Below are 21,706 nucleotides of genomic sequence, written 5' to 3'. Positions count from 1 at the left end.
GTAGATATAAACAAATCGGAGATGTGTAAGTTCTATTCAGTTGTGTATGTGTAAACTAAAGTCTTTGAAAATGTAATAAGTTTTACGAAACGCGCTCAAGTGTCACGTCAGACTAGAAATAAAAATGAATTTTGGAGAATTGATTTTTGAATTACCACCAACAGTGAAAAGAAATGTACGAAAGATTGAGAAAATTCGTGTTAGAATTATTAATCTTACTTTTTCGGTCATATTTAGTAATATATATATATATATGTCGTACCTAGTAGCCAGAACGCACTTCTCAGCCTACTATGCAAGGCCCCATTTGCCTAATAAGTAAAGTTTTCCTGAATTAATATATTTTCTCTAATTTTTTTCTTATGAAATGATAAAGCTACCCATTTCATTATGTATGAAGTCAATATTTTTTTATTGGAGTTCAAATTAACGTAGATATATGACCGAACCTAACCAACCCTACCTAACCTAACCTAACCTATCTTTATAGTATAGGTTAGGTTAGGTAGCCGAAAACGTTAGGTTAGGTTAGGTTAGGTAGGTTAGGTAGTCGAAAAACAATTAATTCATGAAAACTTGGCTTATTAGGCAAATCGGGCCTTGCATAGTTGGCTGAGAAGTGCGTTCTGGCTACTAGTACGACATATATATATATATATATATATATATATATATATATATATATATATATATATGTCGTACTAGTAGCCAGAACGCACTTCTCAGCCTATTATGCAAGGCCCGATTTGCCTAATAAGCCAAGTTTTCATGAATTAATGTTTTTTCGACTACCTAACCTAACCTATCCTAACTTTTTCGGCTACCAAACCCAACCTAACCTATAAAGATAGGTTAGGTTAGGTAAGGTTGGTTAGGTTTGGTCATATATCTACGTTAATTTTAGCTCCAATATAATAAAATTGACCTCATACATAATGAAATGGGTAGCTTTATCATTTTATAAGAAAAAAATTAGGGAAAATATATTAATTTGGGAAAACTTGGCTTATTAGGCAAATCGAGCCTTGCATAGTAGGCTGAGAAGTGTGATCTGGCTACTAGGTACGACATATATATATATATATATATATATATAAATATATATATATATATATATATATATATATATATATATATATATAAATATATATATATATATATATATATATATATATATATATATATATATATATATATATATATATATATATATATATACAGGCATACCTCAGTTTAAGAGTTTAATTGGTTCCTGGAGACGCCTCGTATTCCGAAAACTCGTATTCTGAAGCTAATTTCCCCATAAGAAATAAAGGGAAATGAATTAATCCGTTCCTGACTACCCCAAAAACCCCACATCAACTAAATTTTTATACCTAATTCATCTAAATAAACCTACAAAACTATGTTCAAGTTATTACTTACCTTGCTGTTGAATGCTGTAGGCGTATGGAAGATGGTGAGGAGGGGGGAGGAGGAGAGGAGTTACTGTTTGGAAGGGGAGTCCCCTTCCATTATCACATCAGGCAGTGAAGACCTTTCTGGTGTGCTCTCCCTGGGATGTTTTATCTGAGTGCCACTAGGTCCTGGTTGAGGCTCACTGCTCGATTTCCTTACCACAAATCTGTCCAAACCCTGGCTTTCTCACAAATAATGGCCTCCGAAACACTGTCACCCCTTAACTCCTTGTCATGTATCCAATAAATAACAACTTTTCCACTTCAAGTATTTGTGGTCTTTGTTTCGTTATTGTTCTGACTCCTTTTGCCACTTTAGCACTCATAATCTCATTTTTCTTCTTAAGTATAGTGCATATTGTTGATGTGGCTTTGTTGTACTGCCTACAAAGTTCAACAACACGTGTACCGTTCTCAGGCTTCTGAATGATCTCTTGTTTCTCCTCTATCGTCATCCTCACATGGGCTTTCTGGCCTTTATCCTTACCACTGGCTTTCTTGGGACCCATGGTGAGATATATAATAACAAATTGTATAGTCAAATCACCAAAAATCCAACAAAACACTGAAAATCCGCGAGAAGAATTGATGTGGGGTAGTCACTGGGCGCGAGACAATGGTAAACTGAGGGGCAGAGGGGTGGAGGGGCGACGATCGCCGAACCACCACGCGCTGGGTCGGCCTGTACGTGTATCAACAAACTCGTGTCCCGAGGTAACCCTCGCGTTCCGAGACATATTTTTCGAGGAAATCCTGCTCGTATTCCGAAAAACTCGCATACAGGGACACTCGCATTCCGAGGTACCACTGTATATATATATATATATATATATATATATATATATATATATATATATATATATATATATATATATATATATATATATATATATATAGCACCACTTGGTTTCCGAAACCCTTGGGGACAAGACCCGTCGGTTAACATGTAAGTTCGTATACGAGAAATAGAGGGGAAAAATAAACTAAAAATGTAAAAAGAAATTGTTCCGAAAAATTTATAAAAAACTCTAGGGGAAAAATCGACAGGTTCATAGCGTAAATGCGACCGTATTTTGTTTGTACTCACCAATAAGTGAAGTCCTGATCCGCTTTATAAATGTCCTTAATTGTTCCTAACTGATTATTAAGACGTCTGGCAAACATCCTCTGGATGTTTCCTGCCAGCCTGCAGGAACATCCTGCCAGCCTGCAGAAACATCCTGCCAGCCTGCAGAAACATCCTGCCAGCCTGCAGGAACATCCTGCCAGCCTGCAGGAACATCCTGCCAGCCTGCAGGAACATCCTGCCAGCCTGCGGGAACATCCTGCCAGCCTGCGGGAACATCCTGCCAGCCTGCAGGAACATCCTGCCAGCCTGCAGGAACATCCTGCCAGCCTGCAGGAACATCCTGCCAGCCTGCAGGAACATCCTGCCAGCCTGCAGGAACATTCTGCCAGCCTGCAGGAACATTCTGCCTGCCAGCTTGCCTGCCAGCCTGCAGGAAACATCCTGCCAGCCTGCAGGCACATCCTGCCAGCCTGCAGGCACATCCTGCCAGCCTGCAGGCACATCCTGCCAGCCTGCAGGCACATCCTGCCAGCCTGCAGGCACATCCTGCCAGCCTGCAGGCACATCCTGCCAGCCTGCAGGCACATCCTGCCAGCCTGCAGGCACATCCTGCCAACCTGCAGGCACATCCTGCCTAAAATATACGATGATATACTGTACATTTAAGAAACAAATCTGGGTCACAGGTCTGTGGAGTGTAGTTAGGCTTACGGAGTCAGCCGGTCCCTCCCCCACCACCGACACACCTCCCCCTCTCCCCACACCCCAAACCCATACACACACACACTCTCAAAGGTCACGTGGTTCATGGTTCACTTCAACACCCATATATCGCTTCCTGCCTGCCTGCCTCCTTTCCAGCCTGCAAGCCTGCCTGCCTCCTTCCCAGCCTGCAAGCCTGCCTGCCTCCTTCCCAGCCTGCAAGCCTGCCTGCCTCCTTCCCAGCCTGCAAGCCTGCCTGCCTCCTTCCCAGCCTGCAAGCCTGCCTGCCTCCTTCCCAGCCTGCAAGCCTGCCTGCCTCCTTCCCAGCCTGCAAGCCTGCCTGCCTCCTTCCCAGCCTGCAAGCCTGCCTGCCTCCTTCCCAGCCTGCAAGCCTGCCTGCCTCCTTCCCAGCCTGCAAGCCTGCCTGCCTGCCTCCTTCCCAGCCTGCAAGCCTGCCTGCCTCCTTCCCAGCCTGCAAGCCTGCCTGCCTCCTTCCCAGCCTGCAAGCCTGCCTGCCTGCCTCCTTCCCAGCCTGCAAGCCTGCCTGCCTCCTTCCCAGCCTGCAAGCCTGCCTGCCTGCCATCATGCTAACGGGTAGTGTGTGTTAGGCTTATCTTCGGCAATGAGCCGGCCTCGCCCCCACCACCCGCCCCCCTACATCCCATACTCTCTTTTAAAGGTCACGCGGTTCAACCACGTGACTACCACTCACTCCCTGCCAGCCTGCCTGCAAGCTAGCCTGCCTGTGCCTGCCTGCCTGCCTTTCCCTCCCTAATTCTCACTACTTCCGTCCCTTCCTGCCTACCTCCTAGCATCTCTCCCTACCTCCCCCTCCCTCTTAGCATCTCTCCCTCCCTCCTAGCATCTCTCTCTCCCTCCCTTTCTGACTAATTCTCCCCCCCTCTCTCATACTGCCTCCCACCTAAGCTCCCTCATCCATCCACCCACCGGTCAGCCATCACCTTGAGGTTACCTTGAGGTGCTTCCGGGGCTTAGTGTCCCCGCGGCCCGGTCGTTGACCAGGCCTCATGGTTGGTGGACTGATCAACTAGGCTGTTAGAAGCGGCTGCTCGCAGCCTGGCGTATGAGTCACAGCCTGGTTGATCAGGTATCCTTTGGAGGTGCTTATCCAGTTCTCTCTTGAACACTGTGAGGGGTCGGCCAGTTATGCCCCTTATGTGTAGTGGAAGCGTATTGAACAGTCTCGGGCCTCTGATGTTGATAGAGTTCTCTCTCAGAGTACCTGTTGCACCTCTGCTTTTCAACGGGGGTATTCTGCACATCCTGCCATGCCTCCTGGTCTCATGTGATTTTATTTCTGTGTGCAGGTTTGGGACCAGCCCCTCAATTATTTTCCACGTGTAAATTATTATGTATTTCTCCCGCCTGCGCTCAAGGGAGTACAGATTTAGGCTCTTTAGTTGGTCCCAGTAATTTAGATGTTTTACTGAGTGGATTCTAGCAGTAAAGGATCTCTGCACGCTCTCCAGGTCAGCAATTTCTCCAGCTTTGAAAGGGGCTGTCATTGTGCAGCAGTACTCCACTCTAGAGAGCACAAGCGTTTTGAAAAGTATCATCATCGGTAGAGCATCTCTAGTGTGGAAAGTTCTTGTTATCCAACCTGTCATTTTTCTTGCAGTTGTGATGGCTACTTTATTGTTTTCTTTAAAGGTAAGGTCTTCTGACATGTGTACACCCAGATCCTTTACATTGCCTTTTCGTTCTATGTTATGATTTGCCTGAGTTTTGTACGTGGTTTCTGTTTTTATATTTTCAATTTTTCCGTAGCGCATGAGCTGGAACTTATCCTCGTTAAACACCATATTATTTTCTGTAGCCCATAGAAAGACCTGATCTACATCTGATTGGAGGTTTGCCGTGTCCTCTATGTTGCCAACTCTCATGAAAATCCTAGTGTCATCTGCAAAGGATGATACAGTGCTATAGGTTGTGTTCTGGTCTATGTCCGATATGAGGATGAGAAAAAGTACTGGAGCAAGCACAGTACCCTGGGGGACTGAGCTCTTCACGGTTGATGGGCTGGATTTTATTTTGTTGACTATTACACATTGGGTTCTGTTAGTCAGGAAATTGTAGATCCATCTGCCTATTTTCCCGGTAATTCCTTTTGAACGCATTTTATGTGCAATAACACCATGGTCACATTTATCAAAAGCTTTTGCAAAATCTGTGTAAATTACATCAGCATTTTGTTTGTCTTCCATAGCATCTAATGCCATATCATATTGGTCCAGCAACTGTGACAGGCAAGAGCGCCCTGTTCTGAAACCATGTTGTCCGGGGTTATGGAGATGCTGTGATTCCATGTATTTTGTGATCTTACTTCTTAGCACTCTCTCAAAATTTTTTATGATGTGCGATGTTAGTGCTATCGGTTTGTAATTTTTTGCCTCTGCCTTATTTCCTCCTTTATGGAGTGGTGCTATCTCTGCTGTTTTTAGTATGTCAGGGATAACGCCAGTATCTAGGCTTTGTCTCCACAGAATGTGAAGGGCCTGCGATAGTGGTTTTTTACAGTTCTTGATGAATATGGAGTTCCAAGAATCCGGGCCTGGTGCAGAGTGCATAGGCATACTGTTTATGGCTTCTTCAAAATCTAGTGGGGATAGGGTGACGTCTGATATATGATTTGATGTTGGTATCATATCCATGAAAAATTCATTTGGGTTATCAATCTTTAGTGCATTTAATGGCTCGCTGAAAACAGAGTCGTACTGCTTCCTCAGTAACTCGCTCATTTCTTTGTTGTCATCGGTGAAAGTTCCATCTCCCTTTCGCAGGGGCCCGATACTAGTTGTGGTTTTTGATCTTGATTTTGCATAGGAGAAAAAATATTTCGGATTTCTCTCTATTTCACTGATGGCCTTTTGCTCTCTTTGCCTCTCCTGGGTTTTGTATGATTCTTGTAGCTTGAGTTCAATTGTTTCTATTTCTCTACCTAACCTTCTTCGCCGTTCTTGAGATAGGGTGCGACTCTCAAGTTGTTCCGCGATTCGTTTTCTTCGCCTATATAGGGAACGACGTTCCCGTTCCAATCTGCATCTCTTTCAATTTTTTCTTAGGGGTATGCAGTTTGAACATATTTCTAGTGCTACTGAGCTTATTTTTTCCAGGCACTGGTTCAGGTTTGCATTTTCTAGCTGTTCTTCCCAGCTCTGACGCAATCACGATCACTGACGTAATGCGTGCATTTGGAGCCGACAATGGTGCACAGATGTTTCTTGATGTGCAGATATGTAAAACAAAAGCACAGAATGAACATTCCAGCCTCATGGCAATTCAAAATAATAGGAAAAATAGGCCGTGAATCTGTGAAGTCACAGTGGGCAAACTGGACCATCTCCCACCCACCACAACAAGCCGGCGTGACGCTTGGCGGACCCCTTCCTACCCCGAACTTTGTTCGGGTAGCATGACTCCCCAACCCCAATCGGGAAACTGGAAGTTTTGGATAACTAAAGTTCGGAAACCAAGTGGTGCTCTGTATATATATCTATATCTATCTATCTATCTATATATATATATATATATATATATATATATATATATATATATATATATATATATATATAAATATATATATCTATATATATATCTATATCTATCTATATATATATATATATATATATATATATATATATATGCGAACAAGCCAGAATGCCTCATAGGACCTGCCTTACCTTGTAGGGAATGTTATATATATATATATATATATATATATATATATATATATATATATATATATATATATATATATATATATATGTCGTACCTAGTAGCCAGAACGCACTTCTCAGCCTAGTATGCAAGGCCCGATTTGCCTAATAAGCCAAGTTTTCATGAATTAATTGTTTTTCGACTACCTAACCTAACCTAACTTTTTCGGCTACCTAACCTAACCTAACCTATAAAGATAGGTTAGGTTAGGTTAGGTAGGGTTGGTTAGGTTCGGTCATATATCTACGTTAATTTTAAGTCAAATAAAAAAAATTGACCTCATACATAATGAAATGGATAGCTTTATCATTTCATAAGAAAAAAAGTAGAGAAAATATATTAATTCAGGAAAACTTGGCTTATTAGGCAAATCGGGCCTTGCATAGTAGGCCGAGAAGTGCGTTCTGGCTACTAGGTACGACATATATATATATATATATATATATATGACAATGTCAGACCACGGAGGAAAAATGAAACAGGAAATTTCCTTAAGTACTTTCGTATATTAAATACATCTTCAGAAGGTCCAAGATACATCTTTCAGAAGGACCTTCTGAAGATGTATTTAATATACGAAAGTACTTAAGGAAATTTCCTGTTTCATTTTTCCTCCGTGGTCTGACATTGTCACATTCTTAATCACGTGTTTATTTTCGTGATATACACACATATATATATATATATATATATATATATATATATATATATTAGTATATTTTGGTAGCAGTCTTTCCTGTAGACATATATTATTAAATATGACCAAAAAAGTAAGATTAATAATTCTAACACGAATTTTCTCAATCTTTCGTACATTTCTTTTCACTGTTGGAGGTAAATCAAAAATCAATTCTCCAAAATTCATTTTTATTTCTAGTCTGACGCGACACGAGCGCGTTTCGTAAAACTTATTACATTTTCAAAGACTTTAGTTCACAAATACACAACTGAATAGAACTTAAGCATCTCCGATTTTATATCTACATTTGAGTGAGGTGGAAGGGGTGATGTGGCATTAACACAAGACAGAACAAGAGGTGGCATTAATAGGGTATTAATTTCATCAACACAAGACAGAACAAGAGGTGGCATTAATAGGGTATTAATTTCATCAACACAAGACAGAACACGAAACAATGGGTATTGAATAGAAGTGTTTGTAGAAAGCCTATTGGTCCATATTTCTTGATGCTTCTATATTGGAGCGGAGTCTTGAGGTGGGTAGAATATAGTTGTGCAATAATTGGCTCTTGATTGCTGGTGTTGACTTCTTGATGTGTAGTGCCTCGGAAACGTCAAGCCGCCTGCTATCGCTGTATCTATCGATGATTTCTGTGTTGTTTACTAGGATTTCTCTGGCGATGGTTTGGTTGTGGGAAGAGATTATATGTTCCTTAATGGAGCCCTGTTGCTTATGCATCGTTAAACGCCTAGAAAGAGATGTTGTTGTCTTGCCTATATACTGTTTTTTTTGGAGCTTACAGTCCCCAAGAGGGAATTTGAAGGCATAGACGACGTTAGTCTCTTTTAAAGCATTCTGTTTTGTCTGGAGAGTTTCTCAGTAGGCTGGCCGTTTTTCTGGTTTTATAGTAAATCGTCAGTTGTATCCTCTGATTTTTGTCTGTAGGGATAACGTTTCTATTAACAATATCTTTCAGGACCCTTTCCTCCGTTTTATGAGCTGTGGAAAAGAAGTTCCTGTAAAATAGTCTAATAGGGGGTATAGGTGTTGTGTTAGTTGTCTCTTCAGAGGTTGCATGGCTTTTCACTTTCCTTCTTATGATGTCTTCGATGAAACCATTGGAGAAGCCGTTATTGACTAGGACCTGCCTTACCCTACAGAGTTCTTCGTCGACTTGCTTCCATTCTGAGCTGTGGCTGAGAGCACGGTCGACATATGCGTTAACAACACTCCTCTTGTACCTGTCTGGGCAGTCGCTGTTGGCATTTAGGCACATTCCTATGTTCGTTTCCTTAATGTAGACTGCAGTGTGGAAACCTCCGCCCTTTTCCATGACTGTTACATCTAGAAAGGGCAGCTTCCCATCCTTTTCCATCTCGTAAGTGAAACGCAGCACGGAACTCTGCTCAAATGCCTCCTTCAGCTCCTGCAGATGTCTGACATCAGGTACCTGTGTAAAAATGTCGTCAACATACCTGCAGTATATGGCCGGTTTCAAGTTCATGTCGACTAAGACTTTTTGCTCGATGGTACCCATGTAGAAGTTTGCAAACAGGACACCTAGGGGAGAACCCATGGCGACCCCATCTACTTGCTTATACATGTGCCCATCCAGGCTCAAGAAGGGTGCCTCTTTAGTACAAGCTTGGAGTAGTTTCCTCAGAATATTTTCTGGTATGTCAAGAGGAGTACAGGCTGGATCACAATACACTCTGTCGGCTATCATTCCGATTGTCTCGTCCACAGGTACGTTGGTAAACAGAGATTCTACGTCCAACGAGGCTCTTATCCCTGTGGCCCGTGTGCCCCGCAGTAAGTCAACAAATTCCTTTGGAGACTTCAGGCTGAAGGCGCAAGGAACATAAGGAGTCAGCAGGCCGTTGAGTCGCTTCGCCAGTCTGTACGTGGGTGTGGGTATCTGTCTAATGATTGGCCGAAGTGGGTTTCCAGGCTTGTGTGTCTTGACATTTCCATACGCATATCCAGGTTTATATTCCCCAATGATCTTCGGCAGGTGGAGTCCGGATTTCTTGGCGTTCACAGTTTCCATCAGTTTGTTGACCTTTGCTTTTAATTCGGCTGTAGTGTCCTTCGTTACCCTTTGGAACTTAGTTTGGTCAGAGAGTATGATGTTCATTTTCGCCAGATATTCGTCTTTTTTAAGAATGACATATATTGGCGACTTGTCACCTCTCCTGACAACTATCTCCTTGTTCTCACGAAGGTTTTTAGCTGCCGCTTTAAGCTCGGGGGAGAAGTATGGTGCTTCTGTAATTGCCTCGATTCTTTCCTCCTTCTGCAATAAGTTCTGCTTGTAAGGTATCTTTGGTAGTGACCTCCTTTTGTGTCTTGAGGTCGAATATGTCGTCCAACAGAATTTCCAACTGTACTTTCCGGGCCATCTCACTCGGTTTGGACATAACATGACAGTTTATGCCCAGATTTAGGAGAGTGACTTGGTCCTCAGTGAGGTTAATTCCTGCAAGGTTCAGGAAGCCATCTCTTGGTCGTGGAATTGCCATAGGTCCTCCATATAATGTTCTTAGTTTCTTGATAATCCTTGTTTCAGTGCTGAGGTGATGTTGGTCTGTGAGGATGTCGAGGTGTTGTTCAATGTGGGTACGGATACTTTCGTCGATGTTGCTATTTCTCCACTCGTTTGTAGCATGAAGTAGTTGCGTTTTGTTGTCTTTGATTTCATTCTCTGCCTTGTATATCTGATCACGAATCAGATCCTGGCGATATTTTATCGTGAAGGCTTCATTCCTTGCTGCTGGGTCGTGCGCTTTAATATTAGTATATTTTGGTAGCAGTCTTTCCTGTAGACATATATTATTAAATATGACCGAAAAAGTAAGATTAATAATTCTAACACAAATTTTCTCAATCTTTCGTACATTTCTTTTCACTGTTGGAGGTAAATAAAAAATCAATTCTCCAAAATTCATTTTTATTTCTAGTCTGACGCGACACGAGCGCGTTTCGTAAAACTTATTACATTTTCAAAGACTTTAGTTCACAAATACACAACTGAATAGAACTTAAGCATCTCCGATTTTATATCTACATTTGAGTGAGGTGGAAGGGGTGATGTGGCATTAACACAAGACAGAACAAGAGGTGGCATTAATAGGGTATTAATTTCATCAACACAAGACAGAACAAGAGGTATATATATATATATATATATATATATATATATATATATATATATATATATATATATATATATATATATATATCTATATATATATATATATATATATATATATATATATATATATATCTATATATATATATATCTATATATATATATATATATATATATATATATATATATATATATATATATAAATATATCTATATATATATATCTATATATATATATCTATATATATATATATATCTATATATATATATATATATATATATATATATATATATATATATATATATATATATATATATATATATATATATATATATATACAGTGCTTCCTCAGACTAACGAACCCTGCTCTATCGAATTCCCGAAAGAGCCGAACAAATTGAATTCGGTACCAAATGTTCAGTGGAACATACAAATGTTCGATTAAGTGAGGAATGTTCGTCCAAGCGGTCACCAAGGCCGAGCGTCAGAGCTGGCTGTCATCAACTATGATTCGCCAGAGTGTAAACAGTTATTCATCTATAGTGTTTTATTATCCCTACCCATTGTTTCTAGGGAGAAATGGTGATAAAAATGGTGATAAAATGGTGTCAGGGGGGCATTGGTGAGAGAGTTGTTGTCAGGAGGCAACACGTGCTCCCCCGCCCCCACCCTCCTTCCTCCACCTGATCACAGAGACCACTCACTCTCCTCTCGTCGTCAGATGCCAAGAGTCAATTTAATGATAATTATTGCATTATCTACACTGAAAATAGCCTTTTTATTAGAAAAATGTCATATTGGAGCAATAATAATGGTGAAAATTGTAATATATATATACAGTACATATTTTAAACAGTTTGAACACATTTCCTTTTCACAGAATTTTTAATACATTTGGGGTGTAGATAACAGCTGGGATTGTGTGGCCGGCCGGTCGCTCCCTGAGCCATTGGGGGGGTGGGCGGTGGGAGGGGGGGGGGTGTTTCCTGGATCCATCCCTCCCTCCTCTAACAGCCTACCTATTTAGAATAAATTTTGAGGCCAATAAAAAAAAGCACAGGTCGCGTGAACGTTAGGCCTTGGTGAGGTGGCTGGCATCATTTGTGGTGGTGTCAGTGGAGGCAGGTGGTGTCAGGGGAGGCAGGCGGTGTCAGGGGAGGCAGGCGGTGTCAGAGGAGGCAGGCGGTGTCAGGGGAGGCAGGCGGTGTCAGGGGAGGCAGGCGGTGTCAGGGGAGGCAGGCGGTGTCAGGGGAGGCAGGCGGTGTCAGGGGAGGCAGGCGGTGTCAGGGGAGGCAGGTGGGGTCAGGGGAGGCAGGTGGGGTCAGGGGAGGCAGGTGGGGTCAGGGGAGGCAGGCGGTGTCAGAGGAGGCAGGCGGTGTCAGGGGAGGCAGGCGGTGTTAGGGGAGGCAGGCGGTGTCAGGGGAGGCAGGCGGTGTCAGGGGAGGCAGGCGGTGTCAGGGGACGCAGGCGGTGTCAGGGGAGGCAGGCGGTGTCAGGGGAGGCAGGTGGTGTCAGAGGAGGCAGGCGGTGTCATGGGAGGCAGGTGGGGTCAGGGGAGGCAGGTGGTGTCAGGGGAGGCAGGCGGGTTCAGGGGAGGCAGGTGGTGTCAGGGGAGGCAGGCAGTGTCAGGGGAGGCAGGCGGTGTCAGGGGAGGCAGGTGGTGTCAGGGGAGGCAGGTGGTGTCAGAGGAGGCAGGCGGTGTCATGGGAGGCAGGTGGGGTCAGGGGAGGCAGGTGGGGTCAGGGGAGGCAGGTGGTGTCAGGGGAGGCAGGTGGGGTCAGGGGAGGCAGGTGGGGTCAGGGGAGGCAGGTGGTGTCAGAGGAGGCAGGCGGTGTCAGGGGAGGCAGGTGGGGTCAGGGGAGGCAGGTGGTTTCAGGGGAGGCAGGTGGGGTCAGGGTAGGCAGGTGGGGTCAGTGGAGGCAGGTGGGGTCAGGGGAGGCAGGTGGGGTCAGGGGAGGCAGGTGGGGTCAGGGGAGGCAGGTGGGGGTCAGGGGAGGCAGGCGGTGTCAGGGGAGGCAGGTGGTGGAAAGAGGCAGGTGGGGTCAGTGGTGGAAGGTGTTGTCAGGGGAGGTGGAAGTGGAGAGAGAAGGGTGGTGACCACGCATGGCTGCTAAACCTCTCATTCATACTCTATTATAAATCTCAATCTTGGCTGTAAAATATTTATGCCAAAATATGTTAATTTTCGTGTATTAATGTACATTATTAATCATTAACACGTTTTATTGTTTCCTGAAGAAAACAATAGCTGACTTGGCATTGTGGTGTGTATGGCCGGGTACCTGGGGTTGGGGGGTCCTGGAGGTGTGAGAGGAGACCTGTCAACCCATCATTTTTTTTTGTCGGGCGAGTTGAGACGCTTCCAAGCCTGCTGCTTCCATACACCCCATGGATGGTGTGGTTTGGGTGGTGTGGTGTGGTTTGGGTGGTGTGGGTGGGTTGGTGTGGTTGGGTGTGGGGGGATGATGTGGGTGGTGTGGGGTGTGTGGGGGATGATGTGGGGTGTGTGGGGGATTGTGTGGGGTGTGTGGGTGGTGGGGGCAAATGGTGTTGGGGATGGTGTGGGGGTGTAGGGGATGGTGTGGGTGGTGTGGGGGATGATGTGGGGGATGATGTGGGTGGAGTGGGGGATGGTGTGGGGGATGATGTGGGTGGTGTGGAGGATGATGTGGGTGGTGTGGGGTGTGTGGGGGATGGTGTGGGTGGTGGTGTGGGGTGTGTGGGTGGTGGTGTGGGGTGTGTGGGTGGTGGGGTGTGTGGGTGGTGGTGTGGGGAGTGTGGGTGGTGGGGGCGAATGGTGTTAGTGGTGTGGGGGATGGTGTTAGTGGTGTGGGGGATGGTGTGGGTGGTGTGGAGGATGGTGTGGGTGGTGTGGAGGATGGTGTGGGGGATGGTGTGGGTGGTGTGGGGGATGGTGTGGGTGGTGTGGGGGATGGTGTGGGTGGTGTGGGGGATGGTGTGGGTGGTGTGGGGGATGGTGTGGGTGGTGTGGGGGATGGTGTGGGTGGTGTGGGGGATGGTGTGGGTGGTGTGTGGGTGGTGTGGGGGATGGTGTGGGTGGTGTGGGGGATGGTATGGGTGGTGTGGGGGATGGTATGGGTGGTGTGGGGATGGTGTGGAGGATGGTGTGGGGATGGTGTGGGTGGTGTGGAGGATGGTGTGGGTGGTGTGGAGGATGGTGTGGGTGGTGTGGGTGGTGTGGAGGATGGTGTGAGTGGGGTGGGTGATGGTGATTCTCGCATCTCAGATTATTATTGACACCAAAAGAGCATGAAAGATATTATAATGAAGCACCACACAACAAAGAAACAAACTAATGTGTCCTGGCATATGTTTAAAAAAAAAAAAATAAGAAGGTTGTTCGGGCCGGACGTATGGAACGAATTCTGCACTGGAACGAATCGGCTTCGCCCCATATAGTTCGTTCAAGTGAGGACACACTGTATATATATATATATATATATATATATATATATATATATATATATATATATATATATATATATATTATATATATTATATATATATATATATTGGTGTATACTGGCAGCAGGTTTTCTTTCAAACATGTTTCATTGAATATGACCGCATATTCTGTATTTATTATTAACGCAGATTTCCTAGAATTGATCAAATCTACCCAGCCCGATGGAATCATCGCTTCCCTGGACGTTGAATCCCTTTTTACCAACGTCCCAGTCGACACAACCATAGGAATGATACTGGACAGAGTATACAGAGACGAGAGCACCCCCAAATTAGACATACCTGAGCCACACTTGAAAAGTCTTCTCGAAGCATGTACAAAGGAAGCCCCTTTCATCAGTCCACAAGGAGACATGTATTTACAAATAGACGGAGTAGCAATGGGCTCCCCCTTAGGAGTTTTATTTGCTAATTTTTATATGGGAACCATCGAAGATAGGGTCTTCAGTAGCAGACAAAAACCAACTGTATACTGCCGTTATGTAGATGACATATTCGTAATAGTAAAAGACTCAGATGAACTAATTGACCTAAAAAGACACCTAGAGAGAGAGTCAGTACTCCGATTTACACATGAAAATAGTGAAAATAACAGTCTGCCATTCTTGGATGTACTAATAACAAAAACAGGAACCTCTTTAAGCACCAACGTATATACCAAGCCCACCAACATAGGATTATGCCTGAACGGTAGAAGTGAGTGCCCCCAAAGATACAAAGCCAGTGTTCTCAATGCTTATATTCGTCGAGCGCTTACCCACTGCTCTGAATGGAGCAACGTGAGTAGAGAGTTTGAAAGAGTAACTCAGGTATTGGTGAACAACGGATATAGCAACGTGGAAATAAACGCTGCTATAAGAAGACACTTGGACCGTTGGTATAATTCAGAACCTAGAACAGAAACCACAACACCCCCAATAAAATTATATTACAAATCAACCATGCACAGTGAACATATAAAAGAGGAAAGAATAATGAAAGAAATAATCCGTAAAGGAGTAAAAAGCACTACTCCTAACCAAAACATAAACCTGATAATATTCTACAAAACCAAGAAGACTTCCGAACTCCTTATCAAAAACAGCCCGAAGCCGACGGAGAACCCTCTACAGCAGTCAAGCGTTGTATACATGTACACTTGCCCCCACGAAGGATGTAACCTTCAATGTAAGTACATAGGTATGACGTCGACCAAGCTGACGAGGCGTTTGACATGCCATCTTCAATCTGGTGCCCCTAGGAATCACATGAGACAAGCCCATGACATTACTCTAACAAGAGAAATGTTGAACAAGAATACTTGCATAATAGACAAAACCCAAGATTCAAGAAGATTACAAATTCTTGAGGCAATTCACATAAGAATAGAGCGACCTACCATGAACACCCAAATCACGGAACTATTTACTCTACCCACCATGAGAGTAAGGACAAGACAAGAACATATCGATGCCAACACAGAAGACAATGTCCAAACATAACAGGCCAATTACACTGGATTAATCTTTGTGTTTAGATTGGAGATGCCTCGTATGGGCCAATAAGCCTTCTGCAGCCCCTATGTTTATCCCTTATGTATCCCCCCATGTTTTCACCTTCATTGTATTATCACCTGACCTAATGCGGGTATAAAATCAACTAGTATTGTAAGATCTGTTCACTTGAGAATGAACCATGGAGGTTCGAAACGTCGTGCAAATTATACAAATAAGTGTAATACACTCTATAGTAAATCACTTCTTTTATTCACCTTAAAAGTACGAAAATGAGTTTTGGAGAACTCCTATTTCAATTAAGCCCTGATGCTAAGAAAATAGTTAGAGGGATAGAAGCCCTAAACCAGAAAATAATAAATACAGAATATGCGGTCATATTCAATGAAACATATATATATATATATATATATATATATATATATATATATATATGTGTATATCACGAAAATAAACACGTGATTAAGAATGTGACAATGTCAGACCACGGAGGAAAAATGAAACAGGAAATTTCCTTAAGTACTTTCGTATATTAAATACATCTTCAGAAGGTCATTTTACAGATCGAGTGATGGGTATAAATAGGCAGGAAGGAGTGGTGAAGTAAGGTGAGGTACAATACTTGGACAACGCAGAAGGCCCATTGGCCCATCTGATGCACCCAATTGGCACATCCGATGTAGCACAATGGCCCATCTGATACAGCAGACATACAAGCATAATATATAGGTAATTATAACATAAAGAAGTAAATATATACAATAAATTAGTGAGACAAATGTTTTTCAATGATTCTACTTAAATCGCCTTTTAGCTGATCTATTAGAAATGGATCTAAGTTATATAGACCACTGCTAATATTCAAATTACTTTCTTTGGTGATCTGTATCAAAGCAGATTCAATTATGTTTCTGTTATAGGTGCTTTTACAATTTGTTATTGAAGAAGCACTCTCCCAATCAATTTGGTGAGCTTTTTCTGACAAATGCACAAACAAAGCATTAGACATTTGGCCATTTTTTACAGAGTATTTATGTTGCGATATTCTACATTTTAAATCTTTAGATGTTTGCCCGACATAGAACTTATTACATTCCTTACACGGTATTTTATAAATGACGCAATTATCACTACGAGGGCTGTTCCTTACTAATAGCTTACCAACAGTGTTTTCGTAGCTAAACATTACATCTATATTAAAAAGTTTCAAGGCCTTGACAATATTCTCAAACCCAGAGAAATATGGTAAACATAACACATTCTTTGGGCGAATCCTTTCACTGCATACATTATTATAATATGTACGACGAGCTTTGTTACGACAAACTTCCAAAAAATTCAGTGGGTAACAAAGCTTAAGACCAATCGAATCAATATTCTTCAATTCTTCATCTAAGAATTCTGGACTCACAACTCGAAGAGCTCTTAGATACATTGAAGAAAAAATTGACTTTTTTACATTGTATTTATGCCCTGAAAAATAATGAACATAAGATAAATTGTTCGTAGGTTTTCTGTAAACACTAAACTTTAATGAAGAGTTTTCCCTATGAATAAGCACATCTAAGAATGGCAAACATTTATCAATTTCAGTCTCCATAGTAAATTTTATGGAGGTGACTTGGTCATTAAGTTTGGCTACAAATTCGTCTGTGTTTACATCTGAAGGCCAAATGCACAAGATATCATCAACATATCTAAACCAAGGAATGATTCCAGGAGTTATTTTTGAAACGAATTTCTTTTCAAAGAATTCCATGTACAGGTTTGAGAGCAATGGCGATAAAGGATTCCCCATTGCCATTCCAAAAGTCTGTAAATAATACTCATTATTAAAGGTAAATTTACATTCTTTAATGCACAACTTAACAAGACTGACAATAATATCAGCAGAAAGAGGTAAGTCATGGCTCATTAGTTCACGAGCAAGATAATCGAGAATATCATCGACCGGTACCTTAGTGAACAAGGAACAAACGTCAAAACTGATTAACTTTACATCAGGAGTGACAGGAACACTATTCAATTTGTTAACTAAATCAAGAGAATTTGTCAAATGAGAAGAGGAGATAGTTCCTAACAAAGGGGAAATTTACCTTTAATAATGAGTATTATTTACAGACTTTTGGAATGGCAATGGGGAATCCTTTATCGCCATTGCTCTCAAACCTGTACATGGAATTCTTTGAAAAGAAATTCGTTTCAAAAATAACTCCTGGAATCATTCCTTGGTTTAGATATGTTGATGATATCTTGTGCATTTGGCCTTCAGATGTAAACACAGACGAATTTGTAGCCAAACTTAATGACCAAGTCACCTCCATAAAATTTACTATGGAGACTGAAATTGATAAATGTTTGCCATTCTTAGATGTGCTTATTCATAGGGAAAACTCTTCATTAAAGTTTAGTGTTTACAGAAAACCTACGAACAATTTATCTTATGTTCATTATTTTTCAGGGCATAAATACAATGTAAAAAAGTCAATTTTTTCTTCAATGTATCTAAGAGCTCTTCGAGTTGTGAGTCCAGAATTCTTAGATGAAGAATTTAAGAATATTGATTCGATTGGTCTTAAGCTTTGTTACCCACTGAATTTTTTGGAAGTTTGTCGTAACAAAGCTCGTCGTACATATTATAATAATGTATGCAGTGAAAGGATTCGCCCAAAGAATGTGTTATGTTTACCATATTTCTCTGGGTTTGAGAATATTGTCAAGGCCTTGAAACTTTTTAATATAGATGTAATGTTTAGCTACGAAAACACTGTTGGTAAGCTATTAGTAAGGAACAGCCCTCGTAGTGATAATTGCGTCATTTATAAAATACCGTGTAAGGAATGTAATAAGTTCTATGTCGGGCAAACATCTAAAGATTTAAAATGTAGAATATCGCAACATAAATACTCTGTAAAAAATGGCCAAATGTCTAATGCTTTGTTTGTGCATTTGTCAGAAAAAGCTCACCAAATTGATTGGGAGAGTGCTTCTTCAATAACAAATTGTAAAAGCACCTATAACAGAAACATAATTGAATCTGCTTTGATACAGATCACCAAAGAAAGTAATTTGAATATTAGCAGTGGTCTATATAACTTAGATCCATTTCTAATAGATCAGCTAAAAGGCGATTTAAGTAGAATCATTGAAAAACATTTGTCTCACTAATTTATTGTATATATTTACTTCTTTATGTTATAATTACCTATATATTATGCTTGTATGTCTGCTGTATCAGATGGGCCATTGTGCTACATCGGATGTGCCAATTGGGTGCATCAGATGGGCCAATGGGCCTTCTGCGTTGTCCAAGTATTGTACCTCACCTTACTTCACCACTCCTTCCTGCCTATTTATACCCATCACTCGATCTGTAAAATGACCTTCTGAAGATGTATTTAATATACGAAAGTACTTAAGGAAATTTCCTGTTTCATTTTTCCTCCGTGGTCTGACATTGTCATATATATATATATATATATATATATATATATATATATATATATATATATATATATTTATGATCGATGTTCCCTTCGGGAATCTTAATTTTAAGATAAATAGGAAAACCAGGGATATACTGAACATCTTGTTTCAGAATCTTTACTTTAAAATGCATAACGTTTCGAATACTTCTCGTATTCATCATCAGATCTAAAAGAAAAAACAGAAATCACAATCAAATAGCTGGTAAACAAAGAACTCATACTGAATATAATTGCCTATCAAAGAAAGGAAAATGCTTAAAAAACAATACAGTTAAGCACACTTAAAGTGATCAATACAAATAAAACTTATTAACTGTCACATATATTAAAACTAATTTAAAATCCATTAAACTACAAGATGAAATTTATAACTACTAAAACAAACCATTCTATTAAACTTACGTGAAGTGATCAGAAGTGAAACTTGATACCTAACACATAGATACTAAACACTATAACAAATATTTATATAATGACTAGAAATCTACAAAAAATGTATGTAAAATACAAACAGAATAAACGACAATTATAAAGTACTAACCAAAATCTTATAAAAACTCAAATATTAAATAAAATTAAATACCAAAAAATGTATTATATATCCTAAATAAAAGATTATATTAATATACAATGTCAAGACTTGAAATAAGTAAGAAAGAGCAAAGACATGGTAAACTAAACAAAAAATTAAACAACCAAAATGAACTAAAAATCAAATTACAGGGCCTACTGTGCACTATACAGTGTACAATTGAACAGCTGAAAGGTTTTATTTAACAGAGGCCGCCGCTCCTTTATATATAAGGATTCCATTACTCTCAAATCTGACTGGCCATTCATACAAGTGTCCAGAATTTTAAAATCAGATTCCAGCAGAGAATGATCAAACTCATAACAATGGTTTCTAATTTCCGAAAATGCTGGTTTAGACAATGGTAATCCAGTCCTAAAAGATAATCCCCGGTGCTCAAGTATCCTAATCTTAAAGTTCCGAATGGAACTCCCGACATATCCAGCATTACAGCTGGAACAATTATACATATATACGACATTTGAGCACAAGGGGGTAGGCACTTTATCTTTAAATTTAAAATAAGAGCCTATGGTATTCGTGTTGACAAAAATAAATCTAAAGTCTACTTGAGGATAACACTGCTGCAACAGTCTCCTCAAACGACTCCTTACAGAAAAGCTAATACTGCCATAAAATGGTAATTTAATATATTTAAGATCCCTTTCCACTGTAGTAATCCTACACGATGGGTGAAACTTCTTATTTAAGAAATTCCTTATAAAAGTATAAACCATATGCAAAGGATAACCATTATTTGAAAAAAATTTCACAAGAAAATTAATTTCCTGATCAAAGGTATTCCAATTAGAACATAAAACAAAGGCCCTATTCAGTAGAGTGTTAATTGCATTTTTCTTAAAAATATCAGGAACAAAGGAATTAAAATTTAAACCTAAACCAGTAAAGGTTGGTTTCCTAAAAACATTAGTGTTGAACCCAATAAGGTTATTCACTTTTACATCAAGAAACGACAATGAATTATCAACTTCACACTCTGCAGTAAACCGTATATTACTATGTTGTGCATTAACCCTTAACATGCTCGGGGTCTAATATCCTGCCATCCCCACAGGCGCATGTCATTTTGAAAAAAAAATAAATTATTTTTTCTTTCTAACCTGTTAATTTGTGTTCACTGATCACAGGGAAAAATAATAAAAAAATCGTAAGTGGCATATATTGCCCGCTATAGGGCGGGGAAGTCTGGCAAATTATAGGCGCTGACTCAGTGTGCGTCCCAGGCGGTCTGTTGCTCGCAAGCTGTCAGGCCAGAGTTGCCACAAAGAGATAATTACCGAATTATTTCAATGTCTCTGATTGGTTTTTCATACTTTTTTTGCTGTAATATTATTCAATAGTATGTAGTTTGATATATTTATATAATAAAATGAGTGAATCGTTGGTGTACTCAAAAATATGGTGTGCATATTGTTGATTCAATTATGTTCATCAATCAGTGAACAAATACTTTGTCGGTTATTACACTATAAGCACAGGTTATATATAAGTATTTGCATGTTTTGTTCACTATAACAAACCACTAAGTAGCTATTATGAGTCAAAAAGTAATGAGGAGTGACCGCCGTGTACCAGCCAGCCACTCCCGCCCTCCCTCCAGTCATCTGACTCACCCTCATTCTCCTCCCACAATAATGTTTTTGCTATAATTCACTATATACAGACATTATATATAAGTATCTACATGTTTTGTTCACCATAACTGTACATCTAAGCTTGTATGGTGAGTAAAGGCACAGAGATGTGGCTACTCACACAGTCAGCTGATCGGCGGCCGCCCTCAAGGTCAGACGCACTAATATTTCTCCTCCAACAATACTGTGTGGTGTTATTACGCTATATATCTTA

The 21,706-nt window shown here is 40.9% G+C and overlaps 1 protein-coding gene across 1 annotated transcript in view; it reads right to left on the bottom strand.

The window, feature by feature from the left end:
• Nucleotides 1–21,706, bottom strand: part of TBC1D5 (TBC1 domain family member 5) — a gene marked incomplete in the record, with an annotated part of 601,299 nt that overhangs the window by 93,130 nt on the left and 486,463 nt on the right.

The sequence above is a fragment of the Procambarus clarkii genome, chromosome 11, assembly GCF_040958095.1.
Source record: "Procambarus clarkii isolate CNS0578487 chromosome 11, FALCON_Pclarkii_2.0, whole genome shotgun sequence".
Lineage (NCBI taxonomy): Eukaryota > Metazoa > Arthropoda > Malacostraca > Decapoda > Cambaridae > Procambarus > Procambarus clarkii.
Note: the sequence above shows the minus strand (reverse complement) of the source record. Positions and strands in the feature narration are given on the sequence as shown.